Genomic DNA, 18,129 nt, shown 5'->3' with positions numbered 1-18,129 from the left:
CGTTGGTAAGACTCTCAGATGCGAAAAGAAGTGAAGAATATATACTACGTTCAGGTTCTTTTATTATCTTTTGCTGGTGTAGGCGCTCTTGATTTTAAGAATTCCACAATACTTACTTTATTGTTGTATCCATATAAACATGCTGATGTTCCGAATTTCCAGGTGATGTTCTGACACCTCTGTTAATATTCCGATACCTTTCACTTTTTATTATTTACAGTGAAAGAACATTTTCATTTCCGAGGTTTCTGGTACAGCTGTTTGTTGCAGATATGTGTCTAGAAAATGTTGGCAATCACTGCGGTTGAATGTACATAGATTCTTTTATTTTATTGAATGTATTTTGATTAAACTGTAATTAATACGTGCAGTGGCTGATAGGTTTTGGGAAATTCATGCAATTTCCCGTCTCTTTTGAGAAAGAGCAGTCAATGTGGCCACATTACACGAAACACTGCAGCTAAGAAGAGATAAAAAGAACGCAAACGTTTGATAAAACAGGATAGTAACATGAAAGACAGAATTAGAAGCAAAGAAGTTTGAACAGAAGGAAATTGAGGTGGGAGGAAGGGCAGAGGGATTCGGTATCTTTCGCGTTCAGGAACCACCCAGGCATTCGTGTAAGTCATTTAAATAGGCGAATGGAAATCTGGGTGCTCATTTCAATTCTCCATCCCCACACGCATCCTCCAATCTTCGAGAATATGAAGCCACTATCTTGAACACAGCGCCAGCTAGGTTGGCAAGGTGCTGTAACGGGATTTTCTTAAATGTGTCCCCCCGGACGTTTTAGTCTTCTCCGGCCCGCATCTGTAATGGAATGAGCTCTACCGTGCGCACCCATATAGTTAACTCTGATTTATTGGACGAAACTTCATTAACTTTACGAGCGTCTCACAGAGTTCTCTTAATGCCAGATCCTGCGTTTCGCTCTTTATGATCACTAGCTGGTACGGGAGGTCTGATAATGCGCAAAAACTGTATTTTGATTACGTGCGTAACACAAAGATCTCTACACCGAATTCTCTTTTATACGTTCTCTGACGTTATAGGAATTCACACAACTTCGGTATTTACCCGTTGTACGTTATTCGGCTGTCTAACTGCTGAAAGATGTCCAACACTTTACATTATGTTGACTCTCTGGAATGTTGCCTTTATAACATTAATTGTGTCTGAAGCTGTTCATTTCAGTATACTTTATAAGCAGAGTGTCTGTGTTTCACTTTCGAATTAACGGTTAATATTTAGAAAAAAAGTAATATCTATCGAGATGAAGTGATGAGAAGTTATGTTCTTGTATACAACGCAACCGAAACCACTTGCAGCATGTGATGTGCCTTTAGTCTGAGCATGAGCCACTGTCTGTTAGAAACTGGTTACCGCTTTGTCTTGTCAGTGTGTCGTAAGAAAGGTAAAGAAAAACATTAAATCTCTTATAATGATGGGAGTTCCGAAAAGGGGGATAGTTTACGGTAACACAAACAATGAGAACTGCAGTTATACTACGTAAGTCGTCAGCATAACTCTTCACGGCTTCCTGACTTGAAACAAAATGCCTCAATCCTTTTTCAGTTTATCTGAATCGCTGCGATGTGGAGACGAGGCATTTGTGCCGGGAGACAAGAGCGGAGACTGTTTTTGGACTTGCGTATGTTTTCAAATTTATTGTACGAGAGAAGTTTATTCCTGTAGCTGCCAATGAGCGTAATTGTTGTTGTTGTTGATGTGGTCTTCAGTGGTTTGATGCTGCTCTCCATTCTACTCTATCCTGTGCAAGCTGCTTCATCTCCGAGTAACTACTGCAACCTTCATCCTACTGAATCTGTTTATTGTATTCATCTCATGGTCTCCCTCTACGATTTTTACCTTCTGCACTTCCTTCCAATACTAAATTGATGATCCCTTGATGCCTCAGAACGTGTGCTACCAGCTGATTCCGTCTTCTAGTCAAGTTGTGCCACGAATTCTTCTTCTCCCCAAATCTATTCAGTACCTCCTCATTAGTTACGTGCTCTAACCATCTAATCTACAGCATTCTTCTGTAACACCACATTTTGAAAGCCTTTATTCTCTTCTTGTCTAAAATATTTATCGTCCATGTTTCACTTCCATACATGGCTACACTCCATACAAATACTTTCAGAAACGACTTCCTGACACTTAAATCTATACTCGATGTTAACAAACGTCTCTTCTTCAGAGACGCTTTCCTTGCCATTGCCAGTCTACATTTTATATCCTCTCTACTTCGAGTATCATCAGTTATTTTGCTCCCCAAATAGCAAAACTCCTTCACTACTTTCAGTGTCTCATTTCCTAATGTAATTCCTTCAGCATCACCCGACTTAATTCGACTACATTCCATTATCATGGTTTTTGTTTTGTTTATGTTGATGTTGAGCGTAATTACAACTAAAATATGTCTAGGTAATTTTTCTTCAATTGTTTTAATTTTGGGCTGTTTTGATTTGTGTGGAACCTTTAGCAGCGGGCGGTCAGATAATACATTTCCAGACTGACCCACTTTTCATATCCGAGACTGCTCCATATTAGAACAAGAAACAGAAATTAATTGAATTTGACTGTTTTGATGGGGCGCGAAATTATCTTGGTACTTTCCGGACGTTGGAGTGGCCCGACGTATTGATGTTCTACTAGACGACGAACAAATGAGGTAATGACAGCACTCCTACAATGCTACCGCAGCAGAAGTTTAACTTCCTCCTAAGATAGACAATAAAATTAAGGTAGAAGTATTTCGTGTCGAATGGCATTCAGGACCTTATTTAGGTCCCAAGAGGTACGTTCTGATATTTCACGCCGACGTGGAAGCTCCCGTCCCGTGAAACGCGGCGCCGGCAGGTGTACCACGCGCCTCGTGTTGTCGGTGGCGGTGCCGAGGTTGGCGACACTGCGGCCAAGGCCAGCAGGTAGTGTCCCGCCCACACCTCAGGCCCTGCCCGCCTCGCCCGCTACCTGCGCCTCGCCACGGGCCCAGTCGGCCGCCAGGCGCCGCCGCGGTCCGCGGTCCGCGCTCTGACCAGGCGGAGGTCCGAACCGAGAACTTCCGGCATCAGTGACTTCTGCGAATCTTACTTTTCGATAACTGCGATTTGTCGCAGTTAACGAATTCACGACTTGCATCCCCCCCCCCCCCCCGGAACGTTAAAATGCATCACCGTAGATATTATACCGTGATTAATCGTAGGCGGCGACTACTCTGATAAGTCGTAGCAATCGCATTCTGCCGTTACTAATTGACGTTTCCATTTCTGTGAATTGCGTCAATGCAGTCGAAGTCGTATGTTATCGGCACTAAAGTGTGCGAACTCACTATATTAACAGTGTGTCACTGAAGTCATTTTGCAGTTCGAAAGGATCGTGATGGAAGAAATGAATTAAAAACTTGTACCACAGCTGGCACTAGAACACGGGCTCCTTGCATAGTAGGCAGGATTGATAGTCATATGCCACGGCAGTACTTTGCCTAGTATTGCTCCATGGCCTACCCAAGTCCAGTGTCCTCCCAAACACAAACTTCAATTCATATCTTCATCTAAGAAGAGCAAAATAAGCTGAAGACATGAATTGAAGTTTGTGTTTCGAGGGCAGTATGTGCGCAGTGTCAGCCATAGTGCTGCACATGGTATAATGGTCAACATTCCTGCCTAGTAAGCCAGGAGACCCATATTCAGGTCCCAGCGGTGGCACAAATTGTAATTCATTTCTTCAGCTTCTGTCATTATCGTAGACAAATATGAGATTCAAATGTCTCAAGGAAAATATAATTATAATATCTTTAGATCATCTACAGTTCGAAAGGGATCAAAAATAAATGGAAAGTAGACTCTGTGGACAATGAAAATTCCATTATCACTTTGGCTCAAATGGCTCGGAGCACTATGAGACTTAACTGCTGCGGTCATCAGTTCCCTATAACTTACAACTACTAGAACCTAACGAATCTAAGAACATCACAAACATCCATGCCCGAGGCAGGATTCGAACCTGCGACCGTAGCAGTCGCGCAGTTCCGGACTGAAGCGCCTAGAACCACTCGGCCATCGCGGCCGGCGTTATCGCTTTATTTAAGCCATCCAGTACCCCTAAATTTTCTGCAATGTAGTTAATGACAAAAACTTGTTTACGTGCTTTAGGGATGATGATACACAAGAGTCAGGAACATGCATCTTCCAGATAAAAGATGATAGACATTGGTAGTGGTTTAAGAGCAATACTTGAAGATAGACACAACAGTTTCCCTATGTATTTTAATGTTTAAAAACACATCCATCTTGTCAATGCTTTACCGGTACTGTTAAACTTCCGATAAAAGTTACATAGCGGTAGTGAACACCACCTTGCATTTTTCTTAGTTTATATACGATATTAAATGTGCAAAACGCACCAAAAGAACCGTCGGACGCTTGTCCATTATCTATCACATGTTTTCTGAATTTGCCTTGCAATTTCAGCTCGTATGATGAAAAGTGCTTTCAAGTATTGCCGACAGTAAGCATTAATCTACGCTAAACAGTAGTTCAGTCTGTTACTGCTCGTACACCTCGGGCTACGATACACAGCTACGATTTCAAATGGTCGAGGGCAGTGGACCTCCATTATCACATTCTAGCCAATCGTACCAGTGTTGCGTTTACATCAAGTGTAACGTTTTTATGAGAACAAACTGGCTTTTTGTTCATTTCTTTGACCATAGCATCAAACACAATATTCTGACAATGGAAACCCCCTCAAATTTAGTGGAAAGAGAGCCCAGTGGGTAGCCCATCAATAACTGAACATAGATCAAGCATGGAAACAGGTAGAAGGTGTACCTAACTGTCAAAATGGTTCAAATGGCTCTGAGCACTATGGGACTTAACTGCTGAGGTCATCAGTCCCCTAGAACTTACAACTACTTAAACCTAATTAAGCTAAGGACATCACTAACATCCATGCCCGAGGCAGGATTCGAATCTGCGACCGTAGCGGTCGCGCGATTTCAGACTGTAGCGCCTAGAACTGCCAAGCTGGTGAGCCGTGTTGAAATCTATCTCATGCCAATTTTTTTTCTTCGTTGTATCCAAAATTGTCTCTGTGTCATGGTGTAACGTCCGATTGCAATAGCGAGGTGTAAGGTACGGACCTATAAAGACAGTTGATTCAGCGCAATTACTCTATTAGCAGCTGAAAGGAAGTGGCTTTCTTATGGAACCCCAATTGTTTGATGAGAAGGCGTCAAGTCAACCGAATCGTCCACCAGAAAACACGCCTGGTGTGTCAAACGCCAGTGACATTATGTGTGTCACATGACAGGAATCTCTTACCGACGCACCTAATTTGTACGCCTGGTAATTGAGTGAGATATGCTTCCTTGCCCGATTTAGGGTGTTCGTATGAAAGTGAACGTTATCACTCGCAAGGAAATGATTGAAACATAACAGGTTCTCACGTAAGCTGCACAATCAGAGTTTATGTCAAAACAAATGTTTTTAACATTTTTGAAATTGCGTTCCGTTTTTTAAGTTTTGACTCTTACGTCTTCTATTGTAACATCACAACCGTTTATTTGTTGCTCTCATTTCTGTTAGACGTCTATATCGTATCTCGCCTGATCTCACTATTCATCACATTTACAGGCGACGGTAACGTATTCTTATCACGTGACTCACATTGTGTAACCAATGTATAGTATGACAACAGCCAAGACTACAGAAAGTAAATAAACCGGACAGACACTTTACAATGTTGTGAAAAAAAAAATCATCTTATTATGATGGCACGAGGGAGTTTCGAACACGGCTCGTCCGGTTTACCGTCCACCACAGTGACCACGTAACCACGACGCCACAACTGTTTATTTTTTCTACATATTGCGTTTGTTAAGCTCACACCATTCACTGTTTCTATTCTACCTTTTTTTCTTTTTTTTCAAACTTTCCTGTTTTCATGCTTGATCTGTGTTCATTTTTTGAGGGTCTGTCCACTGGGCTATCTTAGTACTAAATCTGAGGGGGGTGCGATGGACGTTTCCCTTGCTAGAGCGAAGTAGGGGTGCGCAAGAAATCCCGTATCTGTCACAAAGCACAATGACTGAGAACTCGCAGTTTTCACAGTAACATTTTACAGTTTCTGGCTGCGATTTCAACCGAATACTAGAAGATGCAAGTACCTAGTAGATGTACCATCTAACATTCAACGTCGTCAGTCATCTTTGATCAATGTTCGTACTTCGTCTCAACGCCCTCGTCCCTAACGCTAAGGGTGTATAACCTGACCACGGTGGAAGGAATGAATCAAGAAGGTGCTGATTCATTGTGAGAAATTTTTTAAACTTTGTGTTTTACCTGGCAGCGGGACTGACATGTTCGGCTAGAACGTGATGTGGTGACCCCGTAAAATCCTGATTGTGGAGACAGACTGATCAGTAGCGTAGCCCAAGGTCTAGGTCAGGGTGAATGGTTATGTTTCGTCCGAGAGTAGGAGAAGTAAGAACATCGACCACAGATGGCACGTAACGCTGGAATGTTAGTTGCTACTTCTTTACTGTGACTTCCAGCTGTGACTGAAATCGCAGCCAGAACTGTGAAGTTGTTATTGTGGAAACTGCGACTCAGTTGGTCTCAGCAGCTGCAGGGTCAGCGCGGTAGAGTGCTAACTGTAGAGGTCTGCGTTTGATTCTCGGCCGGGTCGGAGATTTTTTCCTCTCGGAGACTTGGTTTTGTGTTGTTGTCCTTACGTCAGTCTCGACATAACTGACAAGGAAACCGTCTCCAATACACTGTCGTTTCGTCTTTCCATTACTGAGATGGTTGAATGGGCACGATCCAAAAACCAATAAACTGAAATAATTATAATTTCAAAAAACAGCAACTTCTTAATCACTGTAATTTCTAACGTATATGTAATTTCTTGCCCTCTCATATTCTGGAGGGCGTGTGGCTGCCCAGTGTTACAAGGAGGGCGTTCAGACTGTCGCGTTTACGTAGTTCCCGTTTCATTCTTGACTCAACATGAATACGATGACTCTCCATTCCTAGGGCCAAGATTCACACTTGACAGAACGGAACAGAAAATAACAGAACGTTAAAACATTCCACAACGTATTTCCAATAGCGTCATCCACAAAGCCGTCAACGTGAAATTCTCGGAAGCAATTCCGACATTGAACTTGGTAGGGCGGCGGCATCGTGTCCTAACATCGGAGGTTAAACATGTAAACCTGTCACAGTAGCCGATTTCGTGCTTTTGTGTCTCTTTAGTCATTATTTCGATTATCTTCTTTAGGACTGTGGGACACTGCAACGTTTTGCAGAATCTTTTGAGTTTTCTCCTCAAAAGTGGCGATATATCAAAAAACGAAAAGTGGTTCAGGATTTACAATACTCAGCCAAATAAAACGCCTACACTACTCATAAATAAGAACATATACCAGTCAACCACTTGTCATTAATAGTGAAAACATCTGCACCGTTGACGGAGAAATACGCAGTTTTTTTGTCGTTATCAGACTCTTATAAGGAAGAAAAAGGCACAATGGATAAGATATAAAAAGGATCTACACGTTTCCCACTTAACACTGTTTGATGTGTTCGTAAGAAATTATTTTCCCACAAAAGCAGTTTTTTAAAAATTTTGCAACGACACTTTTCCTATTGTTTCAGTTCATAGAAATTTACTATACAATTTTTGTCAAGAAGTCCCACTAAGAATTTTGATTCGGCCATTAACAAATCTTATTGCCAGTTCCTTAAACCTGACACTATATTCTGTCATTTTGCATGATGGATAATTACTCACAACTACACTTTTTCCGGTCAGTACTGTGCTAACTCTAGTGACGTCGTGGTGACGTAAGCGTCTACCGTGGCACGGCCTCTGGAGTGCTCCTCCACTCTCCACGCTGGAACAGTCTTCCCGAAAAGTCACGTCATCACCGAGGCCGATTACAGGAACTGCATGGGCGGCACTTCTGTCTGGAAAGTCTTGCAGTGACGCTCTGCGATACAGGCATGACACCCGTGCAGACTTTGGCGTTTCAAATTTCTAAAGCCACGTTAAAACAAATTTGTTACTGAAATGAAACGAAACTTTGCGACCTGCAAGTAAGTGTGATATGGCGCAGCTGCATCCACACACAACAGCGATCTCTTAATTCCAGACACATTTAACACTGCGAATAATAATAACAGTAATAATGTAGACATTTATTGAAATAATTCGCAACATATGAGAAACTCGGGCTCTTCCATGTAGCTTGTCCTCCACAATGATTCATCCACTTTGTAAGAAAGGTACTCTTTCACACGAGGGGGCGGAGGGAGGGGGGGGGGGGGGGGGGCGAGGAAGCACAATTGGACTCAGAGCTGCGTCAGTACCAAGGATTGTTTAGGAATTGATGTTCATGCGCCGACTAGATCAGATTTAAATATGTTCTCCCTCAAGTGAAATGCAGAAGTAAGAAATTCGTTATTACCTTCGTATATTTGAAAAAGGCATATGACTAAATTTACCGAACAACTCTCTTAGAAATCCTGAAAGATTTAGCTTATAGCATTAAATAATGGCTGTTGTCCGACAGACTCTCACTGACAACAGTTCCCGAAGTGGAATTTATGGGTGAGATTTGACATGCTTTTGAAATCAGATCAGCAGTCAGACAAGGTGATGGGCGCTCGGCTCAGGTTACCAGCTGTATGCTCGAAAAAGTAATCCTCCAGCGGAGAGGAAGAATAAGGTACAAAGTTGTTTGAAAATGGGGTGAAGCTAACATGAATTTGCCACTTGACTGCCTGGGCTTTGTAGGTGACCTTGCAACTTTTTTCCAATTAGCTAGACTCAACTACAGAGTAGATCAATAAACCTAAGATATAAACAGCAAATGCATGACTGCAGAGTTCTTTCGAGATAACATATTTCACAGCAAACATCAAGTCACCAACCAGGTTGCTGGAGCTAAAAGAAAGAGGAAATTAAAATGACGGAGAACTTTAAATATGTATGTGAGTGGATGGAGTCGAACGCCTCTAAAAGGAAAGTCTTTTTACTACGGATTACCAAATGGAAACACTACGTCAACGAACCAAGGAGGAAACAGTATCAGTTAACACCAGGATATGACGTTGCTGCAGAGCAATACTACCTGAGGCCCTACACGCCGTAGAGCGCCTCGCTGTGATAAAAACATCTGATCGAGGAATTAGAAATAAGAGAAAGACAGATGAAGAAAATGCTAGGTCTAGTGATAGAAAATGATGAATTCAACTGAACGATGCGGAGAACATCAGACACACCACTGGCAGGAAGACGATTGTTATTCCGTGGCTACATCGCACGCGTGAGTAGTAACAGGCCGAGACAGGTAACGAATCAGTCAGAAAAGACTCACGGGAGAATAAAAGTTACTTTGCAGTATTAGTCTTTCACGTTGCGGAAGAGTGATGTCGCGACAGATTGAAACAGTGTGCCGGATCGGAATTCGAACCCACAGCTTTACCTTTAACGGGTAACACTCTTCAAAGACCACCTTCGCTTCTGTTAGTAGCTCTCTCCTAGTTTCGAAATTTCATTGAATCTCTCCCGCTTATTTTGCCGAACTAACGCACCTGAAACACGTGACATTATGGAGACACGGGTCAGTCACAGCCTTGCGGTTGATTTTATTAAGTAAATACTCTCTCTGTTCCTCCAGGAGATCCATAGGGTCGTAAACAACAGCACCCAGGGCGAAACTCTTCTCTTGTGGAACGCTTTCCATGCAATTCCATGCTGCCGCTTAGTGAACAAAGCACGAGCTTACCTAGTACCGGACGAGCTTTCCCGCTGGATTCAGGAAGCGTGGCTCCAGAGCCGTTCCGCTCGAGTGAGCACACCCTTCCCCCCCCCCCCCCCCTCCCGCCTCCACCGCCACCACCAGGCATCTACCGCCTCAACCACCATCACTACCTAGCTCGGCCGGCGCTGTGTCAGCACGACCTCGCCGTAGCCATTCTTTTGTTTACATGCAATCGAAGGAGCATTATGGAGTGTCTCGTTCTCAGAGCAAAGGCTGTCACTGTCCGACTTTGAACAGGCACCACTGTTCCGTTTGTCCGCTTACTCTCTGCCTTTACTATTCCGATGTCTGTCAAGTTTTCATTCTGTGACTATCACTCACGTTTTGAGTCTGATTATCAGTGAGACTATTTTTCTATTGAAATTCTTGAGAATATTGATAAGCTAGAATACAGAGTTTCCATTGAGGAGTGGGGGATTAAGCATTTCCGTTCACCTGGTTCAAATGGCTCTATCACTATGGGCTTAACATCTGAGGTCCTCAGTCCCCTAGAGTTAGAACTCCTTAATCCTAACTAACCTAAGGACAGCACACACATCCATGGCCGAGACAGGATTCGAACCTGTGACCGTAGCAGCAGCGCGGTTCCGGGCTGAAGCGCCTAGAACCGCTCGGCCACAACGGCCGGCAGCATTACCGTACACGATTGCAGTGATAGATACCAATGTCTAATATGTAGAGACATTTTAAAGCAAAGCTATAGATTGTTCGATACTTCTCTTCGTTCCATGAAGCAACACACAGACGCCGGCCTGTGTGGCCGTGCGGTTCTAGGCGCTTCACTCTGGAACCGCGTGACCGCTACGGTCGCAGGTTCGAATCCTGCCTCGGGCATAGATGTGTGTGATGTCCTTAGGTTAGTTAGGTTTAAGTAGTTCTAAGTTCTAAGGGACTGATTACCACATATGTTAAGTCCCTTAGTTCTCAGAGCCATTTTTGAACACACAGACATTATCAGTGATTTTTCCAAGAGATTTAGAGCACGTGGTGAAGTCTCAACAGCTGTCCTTCCACATCTCATTACAAAGAGAGAGAGAGAGACAGAGAGTAAAATAAAATTATAAGCGCGTTTCCTTTCACAGATTTGGACTACATTTGAAATTACGTGTTGGTTAGTAAGAGACGCAGCGGCTTATGACAGTTAACTAAAAATTCAGTGGATTAAATCTGGTTATTTACGTGGCCGTTAGTTTAAAATTCGAGCCTGGGCAACGACTGTGAGGAGGGACGCAAGCCCTTGTCTCAGTAAGAGAAATGCCGCTACCGCAGAACTATCAACCTGAACGTGGGAGGGCCCAACTGTCTCTAGGCAGAAGGTCTAAGCGACCATTGGCATGTCCGACTCAGTTAAACTGGTTGCAGGAACCTTTTGCTCTTGGAGGAAGTATACAGTTGTGCGCCCTTCGTGGTATAAGAAAATAGAGATAGGCGCCCTCTAGGCCTCGGCTAGTTTTAAGCATCATTCCGTGGCTAGCCCTAGTGCGGTAGTTGCCGCCTTTCCCGCGCTGTATGAGTTCGTTCACATCTCATCGGAAGCAACCAGGCAAAGTCACGTTCAGATTAAGTCAAGACGTTCGCGGTAGAGTTTTCATAGTAGGCCGACTTCCGTCCGCGACTAAGCCGCAAATTCACGATTTGCGCCACGGGGAATTGGCGTCACGGTAACTGCAATGCTAGAGCGGTGATCTGTGTCGTTCTGCCCCTGTCTGTATGCTCGATATTCGTGGTTACTTATGACTCATCTATTTTCTTCCTCCTAAATTCGCAAATTTCTTCCTTGATTTTCTGATCATTTCTTTCTGTATGGAATGAACAAGTGATAATTATTTCTGATGTGTTCCTGTGCCTTTTCTTGTATATTTCACTTGCCCCACGTGCCTGCGAATACTCGAAAATTCTGCTGACAAATTGCCACTTCATGTAACGAGACTGCCTCACATTTCTAGGTTTCGTAAATAATATATGAGATTTTATTGCCATTGTCTGTTACTACTGGTCCATAGTCTCTCCCTGTTCCCTACGTCAACTCATTTGTTTATTTTCCTTGGCGGTAGTGTTCCCTCCAGTAAGACGAGTTATCCAGTGCCTCCACGATGCAGGGAACACAAGATTATCAGGTGAGGTCAATTTAATCCGATGACACTGGATACAGTAACAGGCTCAACTCCTTCAATTCTAGCAATTTAATTCCGCTAAGTTGTCGAACCACCTACACTCTCATAACGAACAACGCTGTTTAGTAGATAACCTGAAAAACCGTAAGAGTTGCTTGAAACATAAAGTCTTAAAGAGGATACTTAATCAACTGAGAATAGTTTTAAAGATTTTTAGTCTCTAGAGCCAGGCAGCATGATCTTTAGTTCAAATGGCTCTGAGCACTATGGGACTTAACGTCTGAGATCATCAGTCCCCTAGAACTTAGAACTACTTAAACCTAACTAACCTAAGGACATCACACACATGAATGCCCGAGGCAGGATTCGAGCCAGCGACCGTAGCGCTCGGGCGGTTCCAGACTGAAGCGCCTACAACCGCTCGGCCACTCCGGCCGGCCTGATCTTTAGTAACGCGATAAAAGTTAGCCTGGGGAGTGTGATAGGTGATCTTTAAGAATAAATGTGCAGTTTCCAAAGTGATCCATTTATGCTAGCCATAACAAAACAATCTTGGAAATCGGTACCAAGAACTCGCTTACTTCCCTCTTGAACTTTTTTCCGGATGAACATACATTTGTGAACTACCTTCTCTTCTGTGAATTTCAATAAATCTACTGAGCGTAGTGCAGTGGCCAATGAGTCGATGGAATATGAACTTCGTTTCGCTACAGCGAATATTGAAATCGATATTGTAGAAAATGTCAATCCAAAATTCAATGTATCTAATCTAAATCTTTAAATATCTCGTTAATTTACATACAAGAGTTTGGGACAAATAAAGAAATTAAATTTAAAGTTTTAATACGTCACGAGTTATGACGTCCAGACGTAGGAGGCCTCACGATCCAGGACAAATGACTGTCGTCAGCGGTGGGTCCGTGACGGCACAGCCCGAGGGGAATGGCTGGCGGGACACACTTTGATATCCTGTCCCAGAGGAGTGAACTGAATGCGTTACTCTTTACGAGACGAAGCTGTCAGGTGTAAAAGTCACTTGAGGTGAGTGTTGAGAGGGCCGTTACATGTACACTCCTGGAAATGGAAAAAAGAACACGTTGACACCGGTGTGTCACAATCACCATACTTGCTCCGGACACTGCGAGAGGGCTGTACAAGCAATGATCACACGCACGGCACAGCGGACACACCAGGAACCGCGGTGTTGGCCGTCGAATGGCGCTAGCTGCGCAGCATTTGTGCACCGCCGCCGTCAGTGTCAGCCAGTTTGCCGTGGCATACGGAGCTCTATCGCAGTCTTTAACACTGGTAGCATGCCGCGACAGCGTGGACGTGAACCGTATGTGCAGTTGACGGACTTTGAGCGAGGGCGTATAGTGGGCATGCGGGAGGCCGGGTGGACGTACCGCCGAATTGCTCAACACGTGGGGCGTCAGGTCTCCACAGTACATCGATGTTGTCGCCAGTGGTCGGCGGAAGGTGCACGTGCCCGTCGACCTGGGACCGGACCGCAGCGACGCACGGATGCACGCCAAGACCGTAGGATCCTACGCTGTGCCGTAGGGGACCACACCGCCACTTCCCAGCAAATTAGGGACACTGTTGCTCCTGGGGTATCGGCGAGGACCATTCGCAACCGTCTCCATGAAGCTGGGCTACGGTCCCGCACACCGTTAGGCCGTCTTCCGCTCACGCCCCAACGTCGTGCAGCCCGCCTCCAGTGGTGTCGCGACAGGCGTGAATGGAGGGACGAATGGAGACGTGTCGTCTTCAGCGATGAGAGTCGCTTCTGCCTCGGTGCCAATGATGGTCGTATGCGTGTTTGGCGCCGTGCAGGTGAGCGCCACAATCAGGACTGCATACGACCGAGGCACACAGGGCCAACACCCGGCATCATGGTGTGGGGAGCGATCTCCTACACTGGCCGTACACCTCTGGTGATCGTCGAGGGGACACTGAATAGTGCACGGTACATCCAAACCGTCATCGAACCCATCGTTCTACCATTCCTAGACCGGCAAGGGAACTTGCTGTTCCAACAGGACAATGCACGTCCGCATGTACCCCGTGCCACCCAACGTGCTCTAGAAGGTGTAAGTCAACTACCCTGGCCAGCAAGATCTCCGGATCTGTCCCCCATTGAGCATGTTTGGGACTGGATGAAGCGTCGTCTCACGCGGTCTGCACGTCCAGCACGAACGCTGGTCCAACTGAGGCGCCAGGTGGAAATGGCATGGCAAGCCGTTCCACAGGACTACATCCAGCATCTCTACGATCGTCTCCATGGGAGAATAGCAGCCTGCATTGCTGCTAAAGGTGGATATACACTGTACTAGTGCCGAAATTGTGCATGCTCTGTTGCCTGTGTCTAGGTGCCTGTGGTTCTGTCAGTGTGATCATGTGATGTATCTGACCCCAGGAATGTGTCAATAAAGTTTCCCCTTCCTGGGACAATGAATTCACAGTGTTCTTATTTCAATTTCCAGGAGTGTATATAAATAATCCAGTGGAAAACGTCAAAAGCTCCGCGAGGTTCTTAGCTGACATTTCGTCTAGTAAGCACCCGAGCATTACGGAGTTACTCGCAAAGACCAAGTGGCCAACGCTGCTAGAAGCGCGTTCTGCAAAACGAGCTTAATTTTAAGATCCCCAGAGTACTGCTGTGAATGACTCGCGTACTTCGGATACTCAGTGACAGCGCCGGAAGCAGTAGTTCTGACAGCGTCCACTGGTTTCACAGCTGTCGCCACTGTAGTAGTGCAGTGCCTCACGAAATAACACTCATAAGTATACACATACATGAGTACTTGGTGTAGACCGGGTACGTATTTATTCCAATATCTTATTAGTTCACCTACTGCTTCCTCTTCCCCCTGTCCATCTCCTCACTCCTCTCTGTATATCTCCTCCTCTTTAATTTCTCTGTCCATTACCCCTTCATCCCCCTTTCTGTCCATCTTCTCCTCCTCTGTATCTGTGTCCATCTCGTCCTTTCCCCCCTCTGTCCGTCTCTCCCTTCCCCCCTCCCAACCTATTTGTTTCCAGGTTATCACCCCACCCCAATAGGAGCTTGCCGGTTCTTACCCCCCAACAATATTTCTTTCCATATAGTAACTAACATGTTTACCAAATTTGGTTGAAATCGTTGTAGGGGTTTAGAGGAACCTTTCTACGCATAGTTTTGCCCGCGTACGCAAAAGGCACTTATATTTCATATACATGTAATGTATTTCGCACATATTTTTACTCTTAGTACAACTGCATCTGTATCGAAATACGCCCTGCAATTTTGTTTGTATGCAGCTTATTGTTTATGATGTCATATCTCCTGACCTATGTGTCGTGCAACGATATAATTTTGCTGGTACATTCATGGGAACACTTGAATTTTACTGCACGAACAGTGAAAATGTTCTAAGCGATAAACTTTTTTTCCTTTCAACTTTTTGTTGGGGATGTCAGCGAGACGAAGTTTCATAAAGGTTCGAAGTTACGTGTAAAGTTTGTTGCAAGTCGAAATATACACAATAAGGGGCTGGTGATCCTGTTCTCAGCTCGTAGGAAAACAAGGAATTTCACCTCCTACGGCACTTTCCTTTGTGCAGAAGTGCGTAACGAGCAACCTCAGGGTTGAGCACTTCTTTATAGCGTGCTACTGATATTCACCAAATTAACAATTGATGACATCAGTTTGCAGTGTGTCACCTACGAGACAGTGTGTCACCTGGACTGAGAAGGTGCCGTGTGCCTTGCTGGGAACTTTGTTGGTGGCTTTAGGAATCTTGTCTCTGGGTCGCAATCTCATCCCGGGCACTAGCCCTTATCGTCTGAGCTACCCAGGCGCGACTCCTACTTTCGTTTCCGGTAGCCTCTCTCTCTCTCTCTCTCTCTACCTACCTACCTATCTAAACTCCACAAGTTCCCACGTGACGAAATGGCAGAATGGTGATGGCAGAGGAAAGATGTGAAGACGGGTCCGGATGGCCACTCGGTAGTAGTATGACTCGGTTTGGTGTCTCGCACTAGCGATCAATTTTGGTAGTTAGTTTTCTTAGTTTTATCTTTCATTATCTGTTGTATACTTCCTATTTTTACCTATGCAAAGACCTTATTGTGTCTGCACTGCTGGTTTTAAAAAATAAACGAATATTGTTTCCCTCGATTTTTTCCTGTCACTTGCCGGTTGTTAGTGAATAGTTTATAGGAAAAAGGTCATATTTCATAGCGGTTCTACATCTCGACGTTGACCCGCAATTCCGGTGAAAACGTTGCAAGTTCATGCCAACGACAATGTCTCCTTAAGCACAGGACATAGCTTCACGTTCAGACGAAGAGGGGTCATGTGTGCAAATGAGGTCGGTACACATACTAATGTTTAATAAGAAATGCAATTACTCCACCGCAGATTTATGTCCACTCCTGAACCAGGGCGGTTCAGCGGTGATGGCTCACTGTAGTACAGACTTATCATACTTTTATTTAAATGTGCAGGATATTTTTCAGCATACACAGTTCAGAAGTGTCGACCTGGTGTTGGCGATGTAAGATGGCTATTCGAAAGCTACGTTTAATGGTCAGAAACCTCATACGGAAAGCAAATCCGCGAAATGACACCGCCCATAAATTTCGTCAAATTCGAGACGTTTCCTTCGGTAAGTTAAGAGAGTCTGAATGGTTTTAGTGAGAGATTTTTTTCCAATGATTACTTTATACGGTCAACAGCGTCGTCGAGTTGCATTCTAAACGTGCACTCCACGCCGTTGAAAGGTAGAGCGGAGGTGAAATGTATTCAGACGCTGACTGAAGAGCAGTTCTTGGAACTGTTTGTCACGTTCTTGCGTTATCTGACGCTTTATCTAGACAGGTGCCGCAGCTGTGACCAACAATGTATTTCTTCAGCCTGTGAGGTGCGTCACCTGCATGGTCTGAGAACACGCGGCCGCCTGCAGTCTTGGGGAAATCCCTGCCCCCCCCCCCCCCCCCAAGTCAAAGATATCAGTTACACGAACAGCGAAACAGCATAATTTCCCAGGAAATGTTCTCATTAGCGAGTTACGTGTATATACTCTGCTAACATTTCGTAAGGCTGAGCATCTCAACTGGGCGGAGAATACAGTCGCAGTGTGCCGGAAGACGTCTGCTTCTCTCTATGCTCTCAAAAAGTTTCGGGACCTATTTCCACAGGACTTGAAACGCCAGCTCGTGCAAGCACTCGTTCTACCGAGCCTCCACTATTGTGATGTAATTCAACAAGGCATGAGTAGTGAAAACAGTGTGCGTTGCACCTGCAACATTCGCAGATATCATCATGTTAGTGCTTCATACTCCGAGCAAGGGTGGCTGCGGTCGGACAAATTGCGTGACTACCACACTCTATGTCTACTTCACCGACTCCTCGTCGCGCAAGCACCCAAGTACCTTGCTTCAGAGATTAAATACCCGTCATGCCATCATAATCGAAACACTAGGTCACTCTAATATGGTATCCTAACTGCGCCTACTCACAAAACAAAAACTTTTGCAAACTCCTTTTCAGTTGCCGCTGTCCGCCTCTGGAACAAACTGTCCTTACCTTGCGGAAAATTCAATCTCCTGCTGCTTTTAAGCATAAGTTCTCCACAAAATTAATGTACAAGGCCAATCCTCTCTTATGTCAAATAGCAAAGCTTTCGTCTCCTATCTTGCTCCTGAGATGCCTTCCTCTTCATCTATCTCTATTAGACACGCAATCTTCTTTTCTTTTAAATTTCCTTAATTATGTTTCATCATGTCTCTATTCTTCTCCTCCCTTCACCATCGGTCTCTCTCATACTCCCTGCTTCTAGCACTCCCTATTTAACATCTGTCTCTTCAATAATGTCTAATTATAACAGTACTTACGATCTACGAATATAAACTCTATACGTACGTATTTTTACCAGGTGTGCCTTTGTAACTTCTTATTTCACTTTTTGTATTAGATGTAGTTTAACATGCCTACTAAAACTTTTTTTTGATTCATCAGTCTACTGACTGGTTTGACGCGGCCCGCCACGAATTCCTTTCCTGTGCTAACCTCTTCATCTTAGAGTAGCACTTGCAACCTACGTCCTCAATTATTTGCTTGACGTATTCCAATCTCTGTCTTCCTCCACAGTTTTTGCCCTCTACAGCTCCCTCATCTCTTAGCAGATGTCC

The 18,129-nt window shown here is 44.5% G+C and overlaps 1 protein-coding gene across 1 annotated transcript in view; it reads right to left on the bottom strand.

Moving 5' to 3' along the window:
• LOC126281686 (furin-like protease 1) overlaps window positions 1-18,129 on the bottom strand; it is a 1,379,773-nt gene that overhangs the window by 690,662 nt on the left and 670,982 nt on the right. The window lies entirely within an intron of this gene.

This window comes from Schistocerca gregaria, chromosome 7 (assembly GCF_023897955.1).
Source record: "Schistocerca gregaria isolate iqSchGreg1 chromosome 7, iqSchGreg1.2, whole genome shotgun sequence".
Taxonomy (NCBI): domain Eukaryota; kingdom Metazoa; phylum Arthropoda; class Insecta; order Orthoptera; family Acrididae; genus Schistocerca; species Schistocerca gregaria.
This window is presented reverse-complemented; position numbering and strand designations above follow the sequence as displayed.